General features: G+C 41.9%; 1 long non-coding RNA gene across 1 annotated transcript in view; it reads left to right on the top strand.

Moving 5' to 3' along the window:
• Positions 1-16,546, top strand: part of LOC140844081 (uncharacterized) — an 85,452-nt gene extending 68,906 nt beyond the window's left edge. The window contains exon 3 of the long non-coding RNA XR_012122256.1: positions 16,260-16,546. This is a non-coding gene — a long non-coding RNA (uncharacterized lncRNA). The remainder of the gene's footprint in view (positions 1-16,259) is intronic.
• The last annotated feature ends 9,398 nt before the right edge of the window (positions 16,547-25,944 follow it).

Genomic DNA, 25,944 nt, shown 5'->3' with positions numbered 1-25,944 from the left:
CCAGACAGCTTGGGACTGCAGGGAGGGTGGACCCTAGGGGAACAAGTGGATTTCTCCAACCTGTCAGTCCCTCTCACCTTTCCTGTTTCTCTCACCTCCCCCACTCCCAGTGTCTCCCCCTCCCACCCACTCCCCACTTCCTTAGATGACGCAGACAGTGGGGGACCAGCACCCCCAGGCCATTGTAATTAGCATCTGGCTCTGAGCCCAGGCTTCTGGCAGCACATTCCTCACCTCCTCCCCAGCAGCTCGCCTTCCCCCAGCATCCCTCCATCCTCCCTGCAGCAGCTGCCTCACGGACAGCCTCAGCACCAAGGTCACTGCTGGGGCCAACGATGACGAGGCGTCCCCTCCTTCCTGGGTGCACATTACACCAGTTAATACTGCCAGAGCTATCTGAGTTAACAAAATTGTCATTTTGAAAAAACAAAGGGTGGCCTTAGGAGGATGGGTAGGGGAAACTCCAGTTCTTGGAGGGGCTATGAGACTCATTTGGTTTAGGATTGATCAATTAAGTTCTCCCAGACAGAAGGAACAGAACAAGATGAGCATAAAATAACCAAGAAGGGTGAGGAAAGAATCAGGGAAGGTCATGTGTCAATGCTACTTGGAGCCTGGGTACTGAAGATGGTAGGGGTGACAGCATGAATGATGGCAAGGAAGATGCTGATCGCCATGAAAACAACAGGACCATTTACTGAGCATTTACTGTGTGCCAGACTCTGTACTAAGCACTTCACAAGCATTATTGCATGTAATCCTCACATGGACTACATGTGTTGTAAGTATGTAGTCGCCAGGTGGCAGCTACTGTTCCTACACCCATTTCACAGATGGGGATATAAGGCCTAGAAAAGTTAAGTTATCACACCCTGAAGAAAACCGATCCACAAATCCAGAATGCAAGATATTCTATGGGACAATTGGCCTGGGCTCTTCAAAAATATCAGTGTCATTTACAAAAGGGTAGGGATCTTTCCCAGAAAAATGAAGAGTAAAGAGACTGAAACCAAACACAATTTCTGATCCTATAGTGAATCCTGATAGTGAAAAATAAAAAAGCAGCCATAAAAGACATTTGAGGGACATTTGGTGAAATGTAAATATGGGCTGCATTTTAGATGACATTAGGAATTATTGTTAATTTTCACTGAGTGTGATACTGATACTGTGCCTATGTGGGATAATGTTCATATTTTTTGGTGATACAGGCTGAAATATTTAGGGAAGAAGTATCATGGTACCTGCAATTTAGTTGTCCAAATACTTTGTGATGTTTTCTAATACCAACAACCACTCTGATTCTCTGTACACCAGCTGGCTATCCAACAATTTAATCCAATTCTGACACTAACCACCCAGAGTTAGCACAGACCCCACAGGTTAAGGGCTCAGTCCCACAAGACCATCTCACTAAAGATGTCAGTAGCAAGCCCCAGGTTCTCACCTGTGCTTCCGACAGGCTGTAAATAGGGGTTCCCACAATCCCCTCCTCAAGTTCTTAATTTGCTAGGATGACTCACAGAAGTCAGGAAAGTGTTTTACCCACATTTATCGGTTTATTCTAAAGGATACAACTCAGGAACGGCCGAAGGGAAGAGACGCGTAGGGCAGGGAATGAGAAAGGGCATGGAGCTTCCAGGCCCTCTCCAGGTGCGCCACCTCCCAGCCTCTCAGTGTGTTCACTCACTCAGATGTTGGCTGAACCCCGTCATTCAGAGGTTCTCCTGGAAGCTACATTACATAGATTACATAGAACTGATTAAATCATGAAATCTTAAGCCATCTCCCCTCCCCAGATGTCAGAAGGAGGGGCTGAAGGTCCCAGCCCTCTAATCCTGCCTTGCTCTTTCTGGAGACTGCCCCCATCCTGAAGCTATCTATCCCCACTCCCCTCCACCAGCCATCTCATTAGCATACACAGGACATTCTTATCATTCTGGAAATTCCAAGGGTTTTAGGAACTGTGTACCAGGAACTGGGACAAAGACCAAGTATCTCTTTATTTTTTATTATATTACACTTAAACACATACATACACAGCAAATGTTAACAATTGTTGATCTAGGTGGGTCTTAATAGTACTATTCTTTAAACTTTTCTGTATGTGTGAAAATTTTCAGAAGACTTGTCAGGGAAAGTAGAGAAGAAAGGTTAAGTAATTTGCCCAAGGCCCAAGGTCACATAGCCATCAGGTGTTAGAAGTGAACTCAGTTCTGAGCCACCTGGCTTCAAAGCTTGTGTTCTAGAACATTACTCCATAGCCTTCCCAGAGGGCCTTGCTCAGAGATGCCAGAGAGTTCCTTTTGCAAGGGACCATGTCCTACGCAAATAGAAGGAAGCAGGCTCTGGTATGGTGCTGAGAATCCCACCTATCCAAACAGTAAAAAAAACCTCAACAATTCCTTCAAGAGACAATTTTGTGAGACAACTGTGTGACCATCTACAAGTCCGGGGAGACGAAATTCCGGGGCAAAATACGTCTAACACCGAAATCAGTCAAAGTGAAAAATAAAGTTTAAAATTCGTTTATTGCCTACAAACTGCAGTCCAGGGTGTCCCTTTCCTACTTCAGCACTTCCCTCACCTCTCAGGTTCAAATAAGCCCTCCTTGCCCAGGTAATTATTCACATGGAGATGAACTTCTCTCCACCCCTAAGGAATACTTATTGATATGCAGATGCACTAAAGCCATACTTCTCTCCACCCCTGAGGATGCAGATGCACTAAGGCCAGATGAGATATTCTGGATATATTACAATGTTACCCACACCATCACTGGCTAAAGGAAAAGCAGGAGAGGATGTACCACATATTGCTCGCCTGGGAAAAGATCCAAATTCAGAATTTGAAGGATGGTCTCTACTGAATGCGATCACTTTTGCACCATCATAAGGTCAAAAAATTGTAAGTCAAACCATTATAAATCAGGGACTGTCTGAATTGGTTGAAGTATCTACTCAGTCCTGAAGACATTCAGGCAACACAATGTGAAGATCATTAAATTAATAGGTTATCAATGAATAAAATATAAAAAATTGGAGCTTATGAAAATCTTTAACAGTATGAGATGAATTACAAAGTTAATAGAGCTCAGGAGAAAATCTTCCTCCTGATACAAAGATCTACTACAAAGAAGGCAGTGTGTTTGGAAAATGGTCTATACTCAGTGAGGTAAAAGAGCAGGTAATAGGCCAAGAGTGAAAAACAAGAGTGGATACAAAGGAAAACATTCCAACTTAATAAAAAATTCACTGAAAGCAGAAAAAACGTAAAAGACATAAGAAAGAGTTACATCCAGGCAACAAAAGGACTTGGGAAATGCAGAGGAAATCAATCAAGAAGTGAAAACAGTAAGAGAAGAAACCAATCATGAAGCTTCTGAATTCACAGTAGTGGGCAGTGAATCTTACAGCTAAAACTAATGGTATAACACAGCCGTGGTTCATTCCCCAGAATCATTGTGGTGGGGGGAAGGGAGGGTCCACACAAACCTCCCTCGGGGGTGGGGGGTCACTGTTTTAGATGATCAAAATCTGCTTGAGGGGATGTCACAATAGACCCTGGAAGCATCAGGAGTCTCTCCCAAGGAGTAAAAATCTACAGATTACAAGTCATTTTTATTGACAATAACATTTTGCAAACTTACCTGTTTTCAGATCCTAAATGCAAGCCAATACCTGAGCATATATTAATGAAATTGAATGAGGGGGTAGGATTTAAAATAAGAACAAAACAGCTGTTTGGATATTATTTGGAAAGCAGGTGAAAGTGAAAATGCCAATGGCAAATTAGTTGTAGAATTTCCAGCCATAGGTACCTTCTTTCTAAATGCTTCTTCCCAACAGAAGGCCAATTCAGGTCAGATGTTAATGTTTACAAGTGTTTCACTTTTTATTTCCAACTTGCAAGTGATTCAAAAATAGTATTAAATGATTCGGTGGGCCCACAGACAGTGAGATGCTAGTCTTCCAGGGTGAGATTAATAATCTAGGATTAAGTAGAAAGGAACTTTGCAAGTAATAGAGCCTGGGTTTGGGGAGGTGGGACATCCTGTCCTCTCCATTGCAGCACTGACACAAAAAGCAGGTGCATTGTTCAATGTACTGTGACAGAAGTTGACATCCTGTAAAGTAATCCTTCTAAGCATTATTTATTCTCCTAAAACACCCCTCTGCCAGGACACTTACCCAAACATACCCAAGAGGACCTAAATCTGAACATTTATGTGAAGTAAACTTTTTTAGACAGGATCACAAGAAAGATTATGGAAAGGCTGCCAATGTAACTACCTCGGCCAGTCAACCAAAATTCTGCAACCACCACCCCCAATTCCATGCAGTTTGTGGTCCCAGATGGAGGCCAAAAATCAAAGTGGGAAGGCCTCTGGTGGACAGAGAGAACAAATTGAAATTGCAAGGGCAGTACAGAAAGATTTTACATGAGACAAGCTGTGATTCTTCCTACTGCGATAGTAAATGCCTGAATTCTGCAAGATTCCAGGTTGCTAAAGGAAATGCTCAAGTCCTTCAGCTTTGGAAGAGGATTCATTTTAGCTAGGGCACACCGAGTACCCGCATGAGATCCAGGAATTTGTCCCACATCAACCTTTGTGCTCCTGGGGACCTTTGCTTCTCTGTTTATGGGAGGTCACACAACTTCACAGTCATTGTCCAGAAGGATATGCCACCTCGGCTTCTCTTCTCTTTCCCCACTTGTTGAAAGCAATCCTATTCTCTTTACCTAGTGGAACAATTCTGAACCAAAGCATTAGGACTGAATGAAAAAGGAAGAGCTGGCAGCCTCCCAGATGCTAAAATTAATTCAAGGATGAACATTTAATTCAGATAATGCCTCAACATTCCTATATGTGCCAGTAGATTGGAAACAGTCAAGAATGACTTACACTCACTATCTCTGCTTCCTCAACCTCTCAGTCATACCTCATCCTTCTCCAGTTCTCCACTCTTCAACTGTTCTCGTCATGGTCACCAATGACCAGCTTTTTGCCCCAAGGGAGGCACTTTGATTTCTTGACTGTGTTTGGCGCAGCTGATCACTCTTTTCCTACCTGATTCTTTTATGCTGCAGAATCCATGACACCCACTCCTTGTCTCTCTCACTGCTCTTTTATCTTCTCTTCCCTTTTTCCTTCTCTTTTCTTTTCCCCACCCCTTAGATGTTCCTGTTCCTCAGAGTTCCATGAGCCCTCTTTTCCCTCTGCATTCACTGAGTTGGCTACAAATATCGCCACCATGCCACTGACATCTTACATTGTCTGTCTCCAACTCAGTATCACTTCTGAGCTCCTAGGTTGGTGTCCGATTGCCTCCTGGATATCACCTTGAACTCAACATGTCCAATGTTGGCCTTATCCTTCACTAAGTCTGTCCCCCCTCCAGTTTTCTTCCCCTCAGGCAGAGGCACCAGAGTCCTCTGCTTGCCTAAACTTGCCCAACAGGGGTCATCCAGAATTCCTCCCTACCCTTCCCTCACTACATCCAATCAGTCATGGACTGCGGTGAATGGACCCATGAAATCGCCTGAGAATTGCATGACCACTATCTTATTTCTTACAATCTCTCTAGTTGCCTTGTCTTGCTTCTACTATACTGTAAACTCCACAATGGCTTGAGCTTGGTCTGTCTTGTTCATCATTTAATCCCCAGTACTTACCATAATGCCTGGCAAAAGTAGGTGCTCTAGTACATATTTGTGGAATTACTGAGTATTTCCTTGAACAGCCTCTGCTTTGAATCGCCTGCGCTTCCTCTATTATCTCTTCATATCCATTGTTCATGTGGCTGCTGGAGTATCTTCCCAATGGTAGATAATTCCCAGCATGTCCCCAGTGATTCTTGCCTTCTGGTATTCATGCCCTTATGTAGTCTCTTCCCCTTACATGTGGGCTGGACCTAGTGAATCACCTCTAATAAATAGAATATGGCAAAAGAAGGGACAGGATGTCACTTCTAAGATTAGGTGACAAAAAGACTCTGGTTTCCATGTTGCATGCTTTCCCTTGTTTGCTCTCTTGGAGGGAAGACAGCTGCTATGTTGTGAGTTATCTTAGGGCAAGACCCACATGGCAAGGTATGGAGGAAGAACCCTCAGTGAGCAGCCAGCAGGCAGACTTGCCAACAACCAGGTGAGTGAGCTTGGAAGTGGATTCTCCCCCCAGCCGAGCCATGAGATTAGAGACTATGGTCCTGACCAATACCTTGACTGCGGCCTTATGAGAGACCCTGATCTACAAGAACTGTCATATAATAAATATTTATTGTTTAAGCCGCTAAATTCTAAGATAAGTTGTTATGTAAATATAAATAGTTAATACATGAGGTGAGGTTCAATTTCAAACTGCAAGCTCTAAATCCTCTATTGCCTAAGTTAACTGTGATGCATCCATACTATGAACACTTTGAGAGAAACTAAGTTGATTTATTGATACTAATGTGAAAAGGCTGTCAAGACACTGAATTTTAAACAAACTACAGAACAATATTTTTTTTTGCATAGTTGCATGTCATTTGTTATATACATTTTTGTAATTAATTCAACTGCTAAAATGTAAGTTCCATGAGAACCAGATTTCATCAAGTTTACTTCTATATCCTCAGAGGCTAGCCAAGTGCTTGCAATTTAGTAGGTACTCAAAAAAAAAAAAATCTGGTGAATGAGTTAATTTATCTTATTAACTACTGAAAGACAATTGATTTGATTTGATTCCGCAACAGTACATCTTTTCACAGTAGTATGATTATTTCCTTGAGATGAATTCCTAAAGGTGAAATTGTTGGGTCAAAGGGGATATCTTAAAATGTTGAATTATGTTGTCAAATTCCTCTGCATTTAGCTTCTACTATATCCCATTCCTTCCCATAGGTATATAAAAGTACCTGTGTCCCCCACACTCTCAGCAGTGTGGGTTATAATTCATCCCTGACATGAAGCTGTGATGGGATACTCTGTTGTGAGTACTGTATTTGGGAATTGGAGAGCAGGTCTTTAGTGAGACTGAGAAGAATGCATGGAGCCTATCAGACATGCTTGGGAAATTAATTTAAATGAAGAGTGATCAAGAAAGAGAAGACATACTCAAATTAGATAATTAAAGGAGCATTTAATAAAGGGACTCTTTCCAAGGGAAGGCAGGGTGTCAGAAAGCCACAAGCACCCTCAGGGACTAATTACAGTGGCCTCTGTTACCATCCCTAGGCCTGAAGGGGCCACTAGGAAGTGCCCACTGTTAACCTGGAGACTGAGAAGCCTGTGTGGAGAGGGAACCCCACAGTAAGGAAGCTGAAGATTAACTAACCCAACTGCACTCTGTCTCTCCCCCTCATCACCTCCTTGGGGCTCCCTATAGTCAAAACCAAGGGCACACCAGAGGACAAGGGAATAGTCTCTGCAACTGGTCTCCCAAGACCAACATACAGTAAGTGCTTAATAAATGTGTCATTGAATTTAACCCTCACATCAGTTCTTCAAGGTAGGTATTCACATTTTGATACAGAAATGGAGGCCCAGAGAGGTTGGTTAACTTGCCCAAGGTCACACAGCTAGTTTGGTGGGCTCCCAAGCTCTGTGTTCTTAAGTAGTATGGAGCTTGGATCTGAGGGTAAGTGCGTGGGAGAGGTGGCAGAGCACAGTACTGAAATTCGGATTCTGGAAGCAAGCTGCCCAAGGGCAAGCCCTGGGTCTGTCGCCCAAAAGCTGTGTAGTCTTGGACAAGTTCCTTAGCTGTATCTCTGTCCTGTTCCTCCATCTGTAAGGTGAAGATAATCCCAGTACTTACCTCAGAAGGCTTGTTGGGAGGACTTCATGAGATAAAACATGCGGTGCCCAGCTCATTATTATCAGTGTCAACACTATCTTGCAGGGAATTGCTGTTCTGGCCTTGCTTCCCCTCCAAAGGTCTGGAGGTATGACCTCTCCTTATTTAGACTCTCACCCCAAAGCAGAGGCATCTTGTCCAGAGCCATCAAGGCCCAAACAAGTAATCTTTTCAGCTTTGTGGACCACACATCTCCATCATAACTACTCAACTCCGTCATTGCAGCACAAAAAAGCATCCAGAGATAATCTGTGAACATGTGTGGCTGTGTTCCACTTAATCTCTCTGTGTTTCAGTTTCCTCATTAGCAAACTGGGTATGATGATGATAGCAATGCCTTCCTCAGAGGGTTGTCCTGAGGACTGAGTTAACAGATCTGAACAGATTTATTTATGGACATTGAAACTTGAATTTCATGTCTGTATTTTTTACTCTTTTCCAATGACTTAACCACACAAAAATAACTGGCAGGCCAGATTTAGCCCTTGGTCCATAACTGGCCAACCCCTAGTCTAGGCCCCTTTATGCAGGACCCCCAACTTTGGAAACCTGACTTTGTTTTGTACTCGCTCAGACTCAGGCCTGGGAACAAACCCCAACTCCCATAATCAGAGATAAACCTACCACAAACCTGTGCAATCCAGCTTCTGGCTCTTGCCTCCATACTGCTGGGAACTTTAGCCCCTCTGGCCTTCTTCCAGTTCTTCCAAGGGGCCAGTTCCCCGCTTCAGGGCTTTGGGAGGGCACTTCCCTCTGTCCTGAATGTACCTGCCCATCCACAGATGCATGATCCTGGGAGTACCTGTGTTTTCTTTCCCACTGCCCTTCCAAGGCCCCAGCATGGTGCCTAGCATACAGTAAGCACTCAATTAATGTGCATCAAATTTAACCCTACAACATGCTTCAGGGTAGGTGCTTATATGTCAGTGGGGAAACTGAGACTCAGAGAGATTAATTCACTTGCTCAGGGTCACACAGATAGTTTGGAGGTTCCTGAAATGCTGTACTTCCATGGCCCAAGAACTCTCAAAGTGCCTCAAATTCCGATGTCACCATCACCTGTCTGGTGACCTTGGGCAAATCACTTAATCTCTCTGTGTTTCAGTTTCCTCATCAGCAAACTGGGTATGATGATGATAGCAATGCCTTCCTCAGAGGGTTGTCCTGAGGACTGAGTTAACAGATCTGAAGTGTGTAGAAATGCACCTGGCACCCAGCGAGCACCAAATAAATGTTAGTTCTTGTTAATATTAAGCTCCCCACTGTGAAGGAGACTGAGGAGGTCTCAGGTCTGGGCAAAAAAAAGACTTCCTCCTTCAGTCCTGGGTGACACTGCCTCCAGGAACCTTCGTGGGCTGGAGGCGCCACTCAGTCCTCGGGGTGGAGTGCTCTTGAAGGAGAGGCCCCTGGATGTTTCTAGTGAAAATCAGGCCCTCGCAGATGAGGAGGCGAGGCCACCCTGGCTTCGTGGGGGTTAAGTCCAACCAGAACGTGTTTATTTTCCCTTGTGTCTGGAAGGGCCTCTCTGGTCTCCATGGCAACGTGATTTCCTGTCCTGGTTTTCCCTTGGATGAGGTACCTGCTCAATGCAGAGGCTAAAGCGTGAGTTGGAGGCCAGCGTTGGGGCAGGCTGCTTTAACTGCCTCCCCCACACCAGCTGAGTGGCCAGCCAGCCAGGACCCATGTCACAAGAGTCTTTGTTTACCAGTCCAGACATCCAGCTTGAGGGTGAGGTGACGTCATGGAATTCAGCCCAGAATCCTTGGTACGCCCCGTTTTCTTTCTTTCTTCCTTTTCAAGGGTTTTGTTTCTCCCTGAGGCTGAGGGAACAGAAGCTCACACACATCCCTAGTTTGTTAGGAATATTTCTAAACCCTTCTAATCACAGACCGTACCCTGGCTCTGGGAACTTTGCTTACAATTATTCATTCATTCATTCATTCATTCACTCAGTAGTTGTTCTATTCATTCAAAAACATTTGCAGATTGGATGAAATGCCAAAACTGCTGGAGCTGAAGAAATGGGAATAAATCATGTCTTTAGTCTTGAGGAGCCTCTCCATTGGAGAATGGAGGCAAGCATGTAAATAACTAAACACTTTACTGTATGATTGCTGCTTTGATAGAGGCTTCTGCAAGGATGGAGTGGAGTTGTGATGGGAAGCTCGGTCTCCACTGCCTGCCTGCATTCAGATACAGCTCCAAAACTCCATCACCTTAGACAAATCCTAGCCTGAGCCTCAGTCTCCTCATCTGTAAAGTGGGGATACCCACCTGGGACATTATATGACATGGAGGTTAAAAGTCTGGCTTCTGGAGTGAGACTGGCTGATTCAGGTCTCTGACTGACATTCAGTAACTCTACCACTTACTATCTCTGTGTCCTTGGGCAAGTTACTGAACCTCTCTGTCTGATGGGGACTGTCTTTGTACCCACTGCACAGAGCTGTCTGAGGTTTAAATAAGTGAATGCATGCATTGAGGACAGTGCTCTTGGACTTCTTGTACTATTACCACTACTTCAAGGGACCCTGGGAGCCCAGATGAGAGAGATACTCGGTATTCCTGGAGATTGGAAGATGAGCAGTGAGAGAGGTCTTGCTAGAGGAGGTAGCATCTAGGTAATCAGCTATTCAGTGTGTGTACCTTCACCTGATTCCTTGGGGTCAGGGATCTGTCTTATTCACCATCTTATCCCCACTTCCTAGCATAGTCCATGTAAGTATGTGAATGATGAGATAACTAATGGACAAGTCCCACCTCTTTATCATGGCATACAATTTCACTAAGACCCACTATCATGGTTAATTTCATGTGTCAACTTGACTGGGACACAGGGTCCCCAGATTTGGTTAAACATTATTTCTGGGTATGTCTGTGAGGGTGTTTCTTGGTGAAATTAATATTTGAATTGGTAGATCGAGTAAAGCAGATTGCTCTACCCAATATGGGTGGGCCTCATCTAATCTGCTGAAGGCCTGAATAGAATAAAAGACTGAATAAGAACTAATTTCCACTCCCTGCTTGACTGTATTTGAGCTGGGACTGTCATCTGCCTTTGGACTTGGACTCGGAATTTACGCCATCATCTCTCCTGGTTCTTAGGCCTTCGTACTCAGACCAACACGATACCACTGGCTCTTCCAAGTTTGGCTTTCTCAGTCCCCATAATCATGTGTTAAAATTCCTTATAATAAATCTCTTTATATATACATCCTATTAGTTCTATTTCTCTGGAGAACCCTGACTAATAGCCTCACTTAATCAAATTTCTGGAAGTTCTTTCTGGCCCTACTACCCTAGGCTCTAGTTGTAACAAACTTCAAGAAGTTGTGGCTTTATAGGCTGTTCCAACATTTGTGGACATATTTCTTTCCTTCCCTGGCAGGTGAAACCCTATTCATTCATGTATTCATTAACTCACATTTAATCAAAATAGTTGTGATCATTGAAGTGATAGTGTACATGCGAAGAGGTGGACTGTAAAGGAGATTGTGTTATCCCTTCAGCACCCTTTCTGTCCTCTGCATCATTCTGAGGCCACTTGTGGCATTGACCCTAAGCTCCAGGAAAGCAGGAAAAGGGAGGAGCCTGATCAACAAAACCAATTATGGTATTTCATCCTCCATGTCATCAACTGGTTCTGAAATCCAGACCTAGAGTCAATCAGAGGATGGCATTCTCCTAGAGGCGAGGATTGGTTTAAGAGTGCATGATAACCCAGCTCAGCCCAGTAACGCCCAGTGAGTTAGACGAGGGCTCATGACGCTTAAGACTGAGAGCCTCAAGATACATTGGTCTCTCCTCTTCAGGACACTGTTGGTTGAGTGGAGAAGTGAGACCAGCGCTCTACAGTCTGTGAGCACAGTCTGCATAAGACTGAGCCAAGGCAAATTGACCAGGAGCCCCTGGGCCAAATAGATCTTAAAGTCTACTCCATCTTCGGCCTCTCGGTTGGATTCAATTAATTTGCACATTGTTTAAAGCCAGTTGGAGGTATGTTTTCTGGTTAAAAAAAAAAAAACCAAGGCACATCCTAACTGGTATGAACACGTAACATGGGGATCAAGCCACCAAGAGGAAAAGTGGATGCTTCCAAAGAAGAGTGGCATGACTGGATCCAGCGCCTTAAAATAAGGAGCCCTCTGGCCACAGTGAGGGAAGTGAATAGGATTTGAGGGCAGAGGCGGGACCATGCTCTGAAATGTCTGGTGTGGACATGGATCAAGGACAAGTGAATGAGGCACCTCAATCTGGAGGCTAAAACACACACATTGACAAGGATTATTCCTCAGACTCCCAGTGTTCTAAGACCTTGGGGTCACACAACAGGCCTGGAGAAAATGAGGGAATATTCATTTGTTCATGCAGCATCTTTTTTTGAGTACTGTGCTAGCTTCTGGAGATACAGCAGTGAACAAGATGGACACAAATCCCTGCCCTTACAGAGCTTACATTTTAGTGGGAGGACAGACAAACAAAATGAATAAGAATGTAAAGTTGGTTATATGGTGATACATGCTATGGAGAAAAAAATGTTTAAAGGGGAAATGAATAGGGAGTGTCAGGGAAGGGAGGTTGGTTAGCCAGAAATTCCCAATCCATGGTCTTTAAAAGTGGAGGTTTTTCTCAACAAAAACCTTCAAGGAATGGTACCTTTTGTATGCTGTGGCTGACTGGGTACACAAAAATAATTTATTATGATAAAATGACCTTAACATCTATTAGGTGCCTAATATCATAAGAACCAAAAGCATTATTCCAATCTGTTCACAAATTTTTTAACTCTTCACTGAATATTGTTAAATATTATTTTACTTATCTCTGTTTTATAGATAAGGGAACCAAAAGTCATGATGTAAAATAAGCCACCAAAGATGGTGCAGCCACAAGAGTTGTGAACTTGGGTCCATTCATCACCAAGCCGTTGTTTTGCTTTCCGACTATATGATGTTGTCTTCCAAGGGTAACTTCTCTTAGGCACAAATTCATTCTCAGCAGCTACAATTAGTAGTTTTAGATAAGACAAACGGAAAATGAGTTCATTATGGAGGCTCTGTTTGATTAAATAAGTGAAATCTTTCAAATGTGTTCCATGAGAGGAAATATAACGGTCTTTGGAGGGTAAAGATAGACAAACCTGACCTCAAGACTTGGCTCACCTCTTCACCAATATTCTTGATTACCTCTCATTCCATTACCTACATATTTCCCCTTTTTGCTTCCGAAGTTATCATCTCCAAGGGCTGCCTAGAGTTTGTTGATAGTCTGGAACAGACCTGGAAAGGTAAAGATTTTTGGTATTTGGAGCAGTGAGTCAACCAAATTTCAGAGAAAGGACTCCTTGTCCCTTTCTCATGAAAAAAAAGAAAATGTAGTTATGGAAACCCCAAGCTAGAGACCCAAGGGCCAAAAAGCAAAGCAAACAGTGCTCTGTGGATACTCTTATCTGAGGCCACTTGGCTTTTCTCCCATCTACATTTTTTAAAATTATAATTGAACTTGTTGAAAAATTATTTTAAGTATACACATAATACATGAATCCTCCTTTATAAAAATAATTAAAATATAACAGGAAGGCTAAAATCCCCTTGAGTTGCCATCAAAGTCCTGGGCTTCCCTTCCCTGCCCCTGTTCAGTGTGTTTGGTGTATATCCTTCTGGATGTTTTTCTAAACATTTCCTTTTTTTGTTGTACCTACATACTATTGCCACGTGCTGTTTTTGTTTTTTTTTACATAATTGGTGTCCTACTTACATGTAATTCTGAAATTTTCACTTTATTTAAGAGGTATCTAACACCTCACCAGGAATTTTGCTTAGTGAAAATCCAGGGAGGAAAATGAATATATATCATAGTTTCAGTAGGTGCCAGACACTACACTAAACCATTTATCACAAATCCTAGAGGTCTCAGATTTTAGCCAAACCTGTCTGTGTCTACCCAAAGGTAAATCAGTAAATATATTCCCAACTGCACTATATTTAAAATAATGTTTTAATAATAATAATAATATGAAAAAAAATAAACATTCTCATACTATGGCAAGATAATATAGTGAGCTCTGAATTTATATTTTGTTCCCAAAGGATGTTTCTCTCCCTTGCTCCAAGAAGAAAACTAGGCTTTGAGTTCTCTCACCTGAAGTGGGTCTGTTACTATAGAAGGAAGCTCCAAACAGCTCCCATTTCTGGTTGTTCTTCTAAATATCATTTGTCATGGGACATATGTGGGTTATCTCTGAGCACAGGGGGAGAAAGACAGGTATCTTAGATGGAAAGGAGGCAGAGCAGGGAAAGCCGAGGAAAGAAGACAGGTCTCCAGGACTAGAAATGGGCCAGAGGCAGGTGTGTCCCCACCCTGTCCCACCTCTTACAACACCCTGGGAAGCTGGCAGTACTTCTGAGGGAAATGACCTCGTGAGGCCATTTGGACTGGGGCCTCCTGGGTAAGCCAAGGCCCCTCAGTCCAAGCTCCTCACAACAGCAGCCAAGCCACTTACCTTTAAAAACCCAACATGTGGCCCCAAACAATGGTGCCAACTGCAGTGATTCAGGGGCAAGACCTGAGAGATCTTCCAGGCTCATCACCCACTAATGGCTGAGCTGAAACTTCCAGCAGGTCAGTGGAGCTGGGGCCCCCAGGGCTTTCATTTGATTTAGAAAAAAAACCCACAAAGTACATTGACATTCCTCACACCTGAGTGTCCTCCGCACTTCACAGGCATCTCTCACCTAATCCTACCATGAGGTTCTGTTTTCCCCTCTGTAGATAAATAAACTGAGACTCTGTAAAGTGAGGTCAAGCAGTTAGTGAGTGGCAGGAGGGGAATCAACCTCAAGTCTGTCTGGTTCTGGAGTCATGCATATAATCACCCCAAATCACTATGCCCACCAATATTAGCTACAGTGCTCTCACTGCAAGGCACAGAAGCCCAGTGAAAACTGGCCTATTTAAGGACAGAAATTGTGTCACCAATAAATGATCCAAGCCTGGTTTATGCAGGTCACAAAATGCGACTCTTCTTTCTCCATTCTACCTCCTTATAGTTGTCTGTTTTAAGTTCACATCATTCTGATTTCAAGAGGGCCTCCTAAAGCTTCCGAAGCTATGGCCATCCTTGTTGACGTTCAGCATGGAAAAGCAAGTCTGCTTCTCCAGTAATTTCAACGAAAAGCCCTGGACTGAGTCTTTCTAGCTCTAGTGACTGGTTTAACCAGCCAGGTTTGGGGGCCAAGATGAGCATCTCTCCTTGGACCCAGACACCCTCTTCTGACCCCCAGATGCCACAGTGGTCGAGAGGACACCACTGGATTCACCCCCCTGAGAACACCCGGTTAACACGCCCACATGTTCCCAAGGAAAGCAACCCCCGTGCAGGAGGCCGGGCTCATCAGACTGCCTGCCAGCCACTGGGCGCCAGGTGCGGGAGCACAGAAGCACAGCAGATCTCTGAGGGACTCCAGTTGTGCGGACTTTAACTCTGATAATGGATTGGCTATCATAGCACCAAAAATCTATAGACTAATAATCTGCAGCATTGAATAAAGACGAAGGGTAGGTGAGAGCATAGGAATTCATGCCTCGGAGTATATTATTTTCCAAGTACATGTCAGGATCCTAAAGCACTCTTAGCCTTGCCACCAGCTCCTTGGGCTAAAGCAGGTTGTTCTTTCAATCTACTGATTGACTCGGCCCTGAACCAATCCCTAGCAGTCTGGTGAGATGGAGTGCACTGATAGGCTCATCCTCAGTCACAGGCTCCACTCCTCAAGCCTGAGGTTAGCCAGTTCCACCAAAGCGTTGAGGGGTGGAATGGGGTGGGCGTGGACTGCAGGTATCCCCGCTTAACATTAGTACAGAAAAGGTTTTTTACGCTTTGAGATTTCTTTTAGTTTCCGAAAACAGGTACTAACATATGTAGGTCTTTCCTAAAAGCCAAGTGGCATTACTCGAACTTTGGGAAAGCAGGGGATATTCTTTGCTTTATGCCATTTCAGCTTAGATGTAATAGGAAGGCTCTGCTTTCCCATAGCAGGGGAAACCCATACCTCCCTCAGGACTGAAATCAATGTGCTATTGCCTCAAAAAAAAAAAAAAAGGAACCACTGCTCTCTTTATTTATGTGAGAGTTTGAGAAGATTCCTGGGAAAGAATTCATGCTAAAGACACCTGTTCAACTCAAAGATGCTTGTCAGAGATGGAGGACGATGCTGAGACTAGCCCTCAGATCATCCTCCCACCAACCCTCTTAGACACAGACCCGGGTCCTCAAGTAGAGACACTATTTTACTAATTCCACAATCTTCTGAGAGAGACAAGAAACGATGCGTTCATGATTCTGGGCATAAGCACTGATTGTGGCTGATATTGCCCATTGCTCATCCATTCTTCTCTTTCTTCCCCATTTTGTTTTGGGCAGGACTGTGTCCGAACACCTTGTCACTATTCCTTGAAGCTGCTGGTGGCCATGTGAAAGCATTCTTGCCAATGAGATACAAGCAGAGCTTTGCTAGAGGTGTGTGGGATAGCTTTTGCTTTTGTATTTAAAAGGCACACTAAGAATTGACACTCCCCATTACCCAGCCCCCTTCCTTCTGCTGTGGTCATGGACTTGATAGTTGAAGCTGAAGAAGCCGTTTTGTGGCCAAGAGAATCACAGAGAAAGACCTGATCACATTAAAATGCTAAAACAATGGCAGATAACTACCTACATCTAGATATCTTTTGATTTCTTCCTTTTTAATCTCCTTACTGATATTTGCTTATATGCTTGATTATCACACATTTGTGAGAAAACCAAGTCCTTATTGTTTAGGTCCTTGTTAATTAAAGTGTGATCCATGGACCTACAGCATCAGGTCACCTGGGAGCTTGTTAGAAATGCTGAATCTTTGGCCTGACCCAGATTACAAATCAAAAACTACAAGATCCCTCGTTGATTAGTATGTGAGAGGGTGTGGTTTCAGTGGGTGGGGGCGTGGCTGAATGCAATCTAACCAACACACAGGTCTCCTGGACCCCATGAAACTGAATGAGGTGCCATTTTTGGCATCCCCAGTAGTGGGAGATCATCACAGGCAGCAGGAAAGGGAAAGGAGGAACCCGGCAGAGCCGCCAGGAGTACTGCGATGTGGAACATTTTCCAGATACTCATTTAATACTTGTAAGGTGTTTACTATGTTCCAGGCGCTATTACAAGTGCTATGCCCGAGAGTAGCTTATTTCATCTCCATGGCAACCTTATGACTCCTTTCATGAACAAGTAAACTGAGGCACAAACAGGTAAAGCATAGAGTTGGTAAGTGGCCAAGACCGGAACCCATGGTTCCTTTCCCCGGAGGCTGTGCCCTCTTCCTTGGAGTCGTCCCAGTCTTCGTGGAAGATTTTAAGGGAGCCAATGAACCTGTGATGAGAGAGTGTAGAAGGGGGATAAGTACTCTCTCCTGTTCCTATTGTTACCCCGTAACTAGTGTGGTTTGAAAGGTATGGGCTACACATTCACTATCGCATTTAATCTTCTAAACTCCATTCCAGCAGCATGTGTTTGTTGAGAGCTTGGTGTGTGCCGGGAACAAGACACTTCTGCAGCCACAGACTGGTGGTGGGTGGGGTTGGGCAGGTGAAGAGCTCGGCTGCGGCCGAGCAGCCCTGTGAAAGGAGTGAGCTAGGTGGGCGGGACAGCGGGAGCACAGCAGAGGGAGCCGAATCCGGGCAGATCCGTGGGAGACAGGACAGCACCGGCACCGGAAGGGACCTGAAGGACGACCAGAGATAGGCCAAGCGGGCTTGTGTAAAAGGCGCTTTTGAGGGAATAACAAAAGCCAAGGCCCCCAGATGGGCAAGAAAGCTTCGCACTGGAAAACCACTGACACCATCCCTTCAACAGCTAGCTCTGAGGGTAAGTAGGGTTAACCGAGGCTCCAGGAGGCTAAGCAATGTGCCAAATGTGAGTGACACGCAGCAAGTAAGTACCAGAAAAGGGCTTTAAATCTAGGTCTGGCACAAAAGGCCATGTTCCTTCTGCCACTCTTTATCCAGCCCCTTCTAGAATCAGGGACCCTATGCCTCCTGGTGCCCAGAGATTTTGACCAACAGTAACCCCAGTATCTGAAAATAGCCAGGGACAAAAAGTGTCCCCTAGGGTTCCCTTGAACTCCTCCCTATCTCTTGCTGCACTCTTGAACCCTAAGTGGCTGTTGATCTCTGGGCTAGAGGTGCTTGACTGCCTGTGCTTGGTAACTAGGTTCAAGGTGATGCATGCTGTGCCGCCTTGCCCACTGAGATGCTGGCCATGGGGAATGTCCCACATCTGCACTTCCGTTCCTGATCCCTAGCCCCACATCTTCAGACATTCTGCACTCACCAACACGTTAAACAGCTATTCCAGTCTCTTTAACAAACTGCTAGCTTCCCACCCCACCATAATCCTGTGACTAAAAAAGGGGCCTGATGCTACATCAGACAGATTTCTCTCTGCTCTTTGGATCTGTTTGTCACTGACCCAAGACCATGAGGGTGCCACAGGGAATCCGGTCATCCCAGGCTAATTTAATAAAAGCATTAAAGCACAGGGCACAGAACTCATAAGGCAGACATGGGTCAGCCCTTACCAGGGACGAACATTCACTTCTGGGAGGAGGAAGATTGCCAAAGGCAAGTCAGTGCAGAGGAGACTGTCTGGAGATTGAGAGGCTCAAAGCCAAGATGTCTGAGGAACACTGCAGCACTTGGGGTTGTATGCCTGAAGCAGAGCTGACTCGAGAGGAGACAGCTCCCGACGAGGCTGCGGGGGCCTGCAGAGGAGCTTTGGGGGCTGGGTTTGGAGTCTGCTTCTCTGCTGGCAGTTTGTTCCTGAGGCCCCTGTGAGTTCCTCACTCACACGCTTACTAAGTAAGTTCTTCTAACTTTCTCCTCTCTTGAAACCCACCCCCACTCTCTCCTCTTATTTTTACAAACGGTTCTGAGAAAATTGGGGCCAGTAAGAAAAAAAACCTCTTTACATCATCACCTGATTAGCATCTGATCCCAGCCTTTCCTTCTGTCTCCTGGTCTTCTGGAAGAGATGCTGGACTCCTTCACGGTGATTTCACCCAGCTGGACTCTGGACTCATCTGTCACCCTGGCTCCTATTTCTTCAACATCTCCTGCTCTGCTGGTTCTTCCTCCTTCTCCTCTACAGGAAGTCCAAGTCTCATACATAATCTCTATCAAATGTTCAGTCCGTACCACAGGGTGCCAGAGCTATGTAAGATATTGCAGAATATTCTGTTGAACCACATGAAATTGCCACCTTTTTGACAAGGGCTTTATGGAGACATAATTCTCATGCCCTGCAATTCATATGTATAAAGTATACAATTCAATGGCTTGTAGTATATTTGCAGATTTGTGCAAACCATCACCACAGTCAATTTTAAAACATTTTAGCACCTCAAAAACAAACCCCAATATCCTTTAACTATCACCCCCTCCCCAATCTCCCAGTCCCCCACCCTAGCCCTAAATAACCACAGATCTACTTCATAGCTCTATTGATTTGCCTATCCTGGACATTTCATATAAATGGAATCATATAATTCATGATCTTTTCTGACTGGCTTCTTTCACTTAGCATAATGTTTTAGAGGTTCATCACATTATAGCATATATCCATACTTCATTCTTTTTTGTGGCCCAATAATATTCCATTGAATGGATATACTACCTTTGTTCATCCATTCATCAGTTGATAGACATTCAAATTATTTCTACTTCTTGAACATTTATGTAAAGTTTTTGTATGGCTCCATGCTTTCATTTCTTGGGTATATTCTTAGACATGGAGTTGATGAGTCATATGGTAACTGTGTTTAACTTTTTGAGGAACTGTTAAGACTATTTTCCAAAGTGGCACCATTTTATAATCCCACCAGCAGTGTATAAGGGTTACAATTTCTCCATATTCTTGTTAGCTCATGATATTATCTGTCTCTTTGATTATAGCAATTCTAGTGGGTGTGAAGTGATATCTGATTGTGGTTGTCATTTGCATTCTCCTAGTGACTAATGATGTCCAGCATATTTTCATGTGCTTATTGGCCATTTGTATGTCTTCCTTGGAGAAATGTCTACACAGATCCTTCACACACTTCTTATTTGGGTTAAGTGTCTTTTGGGGGCTAGGGGCTCAGCACTACAATTGGGGTTATTTCAGGAATGCAATGCTAATAGCTAATATTTGTAGAGGATTTACTATAAACCAGGCACTGTTCAAAGGAACTTATATATATTTTCACTTAAATCCCACAACAATCCTAAGAGTTAGGTGTTATTATCAACTGTTTTATAAAGGAGGCAACAAAGACAGAGAGAGGTTAAGAAACTTGCCAAGTTCATATATGTAGGAAGTACAGGACCTGGAATTTGAGCCAGCCAGTGTGGCCTCTCAAACTCTATGTTATACAGACTATTGATATTAGAGAAGCTCTTAATGCTTGTTGAAGAATAGCCACATGACCTTTCTTAGAGCTTTTTAAATGAATTCAACATTATCTACATGATAAAATGCATCATGTTTAAGATTGAATATTAGAAGCATTTTCCATTAAAGTCAGGAACAAGAAAAATATACTGCCACTATTAAGTAACATTATTCTAGATGTACTGAAATTAAAAAATAAAAACTTTAAGAATTCCAAAGTGAAGACATTATGTTGATTATTTGCAGGTAATATAATTGCATACCTAGACAATCCAAGAGTATTATTGGAAAATCTCTTAAAAATAATGAATTAAGTCAGATGGGTAACTGGTTATAAAACTAATAACCAAAATCAACAGCATTTCTATGTTTCAGGGAAAAAGCTAGAAAAAAAATGAAAGAAAATATTATACTTAAAGAGCACCAACATTACTACAACATCAGCAAAACAAAATGAAGGAAAATGAAAGAAACAAATGACAATACACATCCTGTTCATCACTAAAGAGGTCTATGGTGTAAAGATGCATATTTTCTCTAAATAACCTTTACTTTTTTTTTTTTTGAGAGGGCATCTCTCATATTTATTGATCAAATGGTTGTTAACAACAATAAAATTCTGTAGAGGGGGGTCAATGCTCAATGCACAATCATTAATCCATCTCAAGCCTAGTTCTCGTCAGTCTCCAATCTTCTGAAGCGTAACGAACAAGTTCTTACATGGTGAACAGTACAAGGGCAGTCATCACAGAAACTTTCGGTTTTGATCACGCATTATGAACTATAAACAATCAGGTCAAATATGAAGCTTGATTTTTATACTTGATTTATATGTGGATCCCACATTTCTCCCTTTATTATAATTTTTATTTTTATTTTTAATAAAATGCTGAAGTGGTAGGTAGATGCAAGATAAAGGTAGAAAACATAGTTTAGTGTTGTAAGAGAGCAATTGTAGATGATCATGTGTGTGCCTGTAGACTATGTGCTAATCCGAGCTAGACAAGGGCAATAAAACATCCACGGATGCAGAAGCTTTCTCTCAAAACAGGGGGGGTGGGGGGGATGAGGTTCTAAGCTTCACCACTGTTGTTCCCGATTTCTCACCTGATGGCCCCCCTGCGACTGTGCCTGTCTTATAAATAACCTTTACTTTTAATTTTATATCAATAAAATTACATTATGAGGTTTTTTGGAAGTAGGACTCACTGAGTCTGAAGTTCAAATGGAAAAATGAACAAGTGAGACTAGCCAGGAAAATTCTGAAAAAAGAAAGTAATAAAGAAGGATTAATCCTAGAGTGTATTTGAAGCATAATTGAAAGCTACATTTATGAAAAAGTTGGGTACTGGTACATGAAGAGAAAGGCAGATTAACAAAACAGATTAGAATCTAGAAATAGACCTAAACATTTGAGGAGCTAATAAATGGTAAAACCATTTCTCAAATCAGGGAGGAAAAAGTAAAATTATACAGTACAGTAATCAATGTTGAGGTAATTGACTAGCCCATTTGGAAAAATGAAAGTTAAAGCTAGATACTTATCTGATTTTTTTATACCAAATAAAGATAAACAATTTAAGTATAAACAAATTAAACAAGAAAAAAAGTAAACACACACACACATGATTTCAAATTGGATAAAATCTTTAAAAGCAAAACACAAAACTCAGATCCTAAAAAGAAAAAATTGACTATATAAAATTTAAGAAAACTGCACAGTATAAAAATATCCCAGACTAAGGTAGGTAGAAAGCCATGGACAGTCTGGGTGACAGACAAAAAAACCCCAATTTCCTTAATATACAAAGAGCTCTTAATAAATAAAAAGAAAAATATGAATAACTTTAAAATTATATAAAGAGTGTGAAGATGTAGCTCATAAAAAAAGAAATACGAATTGTTTATAAATGCATAAAAGGTTTCTCAACCTTACTAGTGACTAAAGGAGTGCAAATTAAAATGCTATAACAAATTGGCATAGATAAAAGTGTTTAATAGTGCCCAAAATGAGTAAGAAGAAATAGATTCTTTCATAAATCACTGGTGAGGGTAAAAATTGGCACAATCTCTTTAAAAAATGTGTTAATGTTTGTCCCATGTTTAAATGTTCCTAACCTTTGACCCAGCTGTCTACTTCTATGAATCTATGCCACAGATAGCTCAAGTACACGAACAAAGATATAAATAGAATTTTTTTTCTTAATCACAAAACTAACAGAAAAGTTGAAAGTACAGAAAAAGAATCTTTTTTCCTGATCCAACTGAGAATAAATTGCTGATATAATCTGGAAATAGACCAATGCATGCCACATCACCCTGGAATAAATCAGTGTATATTTTGTAGCTAGGAAATTCTCTTACATAATCTCAATACACATCACTAAAATCAAGAAATTAGCACTGGTATTATCTAATCCTCAGACCCCTTTCAGGTCCATAATTATCTTAATAATGTCTTTTTAGCAAAGGGATCCAGTTCAGAATCAAGCATTGCTTTTAGTTGCCATATTTCTTTAGTCTTCTTCAACCAGGAACAGCTCCTCGGTATTTCCTTGACTTGCAGAAGCTTGACACTTAAAAGAATTCCAAGCCAGTTATTTTGAAGAATGCCCACAGTTTAGTTCGCCTGAGGTTTCCTCATGATTAGGTCCAAGTTGCGCATCTTTGACAGGAAGAGCACAGGAATGATGCTCTATTCTCATGGCATCCTATCAGTTGGTGCTAGACTTTGAAGTGTCCCACTCCTGGTGATGTGCACTTTGCTCACTCCAGGTGGTGTCTCCCAAGCTTCTCTATTGTGAAGTTACTCTTTTTTCCCTTTTAATTTGTAAGTATTTTGTGGGAGGTATTTTGAAATTATGTAAATATCCTGGTCCTTGTCAAACTCTTTTTGGGAAACAGCTTTATTGACTCACATGTTTAAAGTGTATAATTTGATAAGTTTTGACATATGTATACAGCTGTGAAATCATCACCACACTCAAAAAACAAATCCATCACCCCAAAAGTTTTCTTATGCCTTTTTGTAATCTTTTCCTCTCCCTTTTCCCTGAATCTTCCCCATCCCTAGGCAAGCACTAATCTACCTTTGATTACTATAGAATAAGTTGCATTTTCTAGAATTTTTTATAAATGGGAAATAGTTCATACATTTTTTGGGTCTGAGTTCTTTCTATCAGCATAATTATTTTGAAATGCATCCATATCTTGCATATCATTTGTTCATTCCTTTTAAATGCTGAAGAATATTCTATTATATGTCTATTAACCAATTTATTTATCTGTTCTTCAGCTGGTGGACAATTGGTTCTTTCTAATGTGGGGGTTTTACAAATGAAGCTTCTATGAACATTCGTGCACAAGACTTTGTATGGACAAACGCTTTCATATCTCTTGTGGGAGTCTCTAAGAATGTAATGGTTAGGGCATATGGAATATGTGTACTAAGGGGTGTATCTTTTTAAGAAACTAGCAAAATTATTTTCTAAAGTAATTGAATAATTTTACATTCCCACCGGCAGTGTATGAGAGCTGTGGTTGCTTCATATCCTTCCCCAGCAATACTATGGTGAGTCTTTCTAAGATGGCAGTGGTATCTTATTGTGGTTTTAATTTGCGTTTCCCTAATTAAACTAAAGATGTTGAGCATGTGCATATCTTATTTACTGAAGCATCTGTTCAAATATTTGTCCCATTTAAAAAATAGGTTTTTTTTTTTATTATTGACTTTTGTGGCTCCTTTATGTATTGCGGATGTGATTTGCAAATACATTCTCCCAGTCTGTCGCTTGTCTTTTCATTCTCTGAACCATGTCTTTTTGAAGAGCTGGTGTACTTAATTTTGATGTTTTATGGATTGTGTTTTGGTGACTATGAAATCATTTGCCCAAGTTCACAAAGGTCTCTCCTATATTTTCTTCTAGAATTTTTATAAATTCTTATTTTCGTATTTAGGTATATGATTCATTTTGAGTTAATTTTTTTTATATGACTTGAGGTATAGGTTAAGTTAAGGTACTACTTTTGCATATGGATATCCAAAATAATTGTCTTTGTATCTTTTGCTGAAAACAGATTGACCACATGTACATAGGTTTCTGTATTCTCTGTTCTGTTACATCAATCTATTTTTCTGTCTTGATGCCAAGACCACACTGTCTTAGTTGCTGCTCCTTTTTAATACGTCTTGAATTCAGGTTGCCTACATCCTCCAATTTAGGTCTTTTACAAAGTTGTTTTGGCTAGTCTTCTGCAGATGTATATATGACACTTAGCATCAGCTTGTCAATTTTTTCCAAACAAAATAAAAAAATGGTTGGGATTTTCATTATTATTGCATTAAATCTATACACTAATTTGAGAAGAATTGGCAATTTAACAATACTGAGTCTTCCAATCCATAAACACCATCTATCCCTCCATGTAGGTATCCTTTAATTTCTTTCAGCAATATTTTGTAGTTCTCAGTATGTAGACTTTTCACATGTTTTGTCAGATTTACCCCTAAGCATTTCATATTTTTATGCCATTGGAAATGGTTGTGATTTTTAATTCCAATTTCCAATTGATCATTGCTTTTGTATAGAAATGCAATTGGTTTTCGCATATTGCTTTTATATCCTACAACCTCGTTAAACTTGCTTATTAAATCTAGCAGCCTTTTTTGGTGGATTCCATAGAAATTTTTACATAGGTGATCGTGCCATTTGTGAATAAACACAGTTGCACTCTCTTGCATTGGCTAAAACCACTAGAAGAATGTTGACCAGAGAGGTTTGAGTAGGCATCTTTGTCTTGTTCCTGACATAGAGGGAAAATATTTAGTATTTCATCAAATATGATTTTGTAGAATTTTTGTAGATGCCCTTTATCATGCTGAGGATGTTCCCTTCTAATCCTAGTTTGCTGTGAGGTTTTATTAAAAATCATAGCAAAATTACATCCTCAAGGAAAAGCAGGGTCAGTTATCACTTGATCCATTGAGGGAAGAAATAAGGAAGCAACAGCTGATTATTTTAGCAGTGAATGTCTGAGGGACCTTGGAAGAGTTAGAAGTACCCACTTGATCCTCAACAAAACAGTGAAGGTGCCTGGTGGATCTGGGTATTATGGAAAGAATGCTGTTTGCATCTGTACAGTAAAGTAGAACCCAGCAGATCTAAGAAGTCAAGCAGAGATCGAGGCAAATCTAGTTCTTTGGTATCAAGATGATGACAAGCAGGTACCTGGGAGAATAACTGATGCTCCTTGGCAAACATTATGGAACTGCTTGGAAGAAAGACATCATTTTTCAACAAATATTAATTCAATATTTGGTGCCCCCTGGGCACTGCTCTAGGTACTAGGGAATATGACACCACACATGACAGACAAGTCCCCATCTCCAGAGCCTTACATGCCAGTGGTACCTGGACCAAGTGAGTTATCTCATGGGAACACGGGAGATTCCAGCCCTAAATACTCAAGGGGCCCTTTCTAGAGAGATGAATTTCTACCTGAGTAGGGGGCTGACAAGAGTGAGTGAAGGTCTGAGTCAGTATTGGTACTTGAATCCCGTCTGTGTTATTATGAGGTCCAGAGTATCTCAGGGAAGGCTTGTCAAAGGAGTTAGTTAACATTTGAACTTGGCTTGGAAGTAGGA

Source organism: Manis javanica, chromosome 10, assembly GCF_040802235.1.
Source record: "Manis javanica isolate MJ-LG chromosome 10, MJ_LKY, whole genome shotgun sequence".
NCBI lineage: Eukaryota > Metazoa > Chordata > Mammalia > Pholidota > Manidae > Manis > Manis javanica.
The sequence above is the reverse complement of the archived record's forward strand: the minus strand, read 5'-3'. Positions and strand labels throughout refer to the sequence as shown.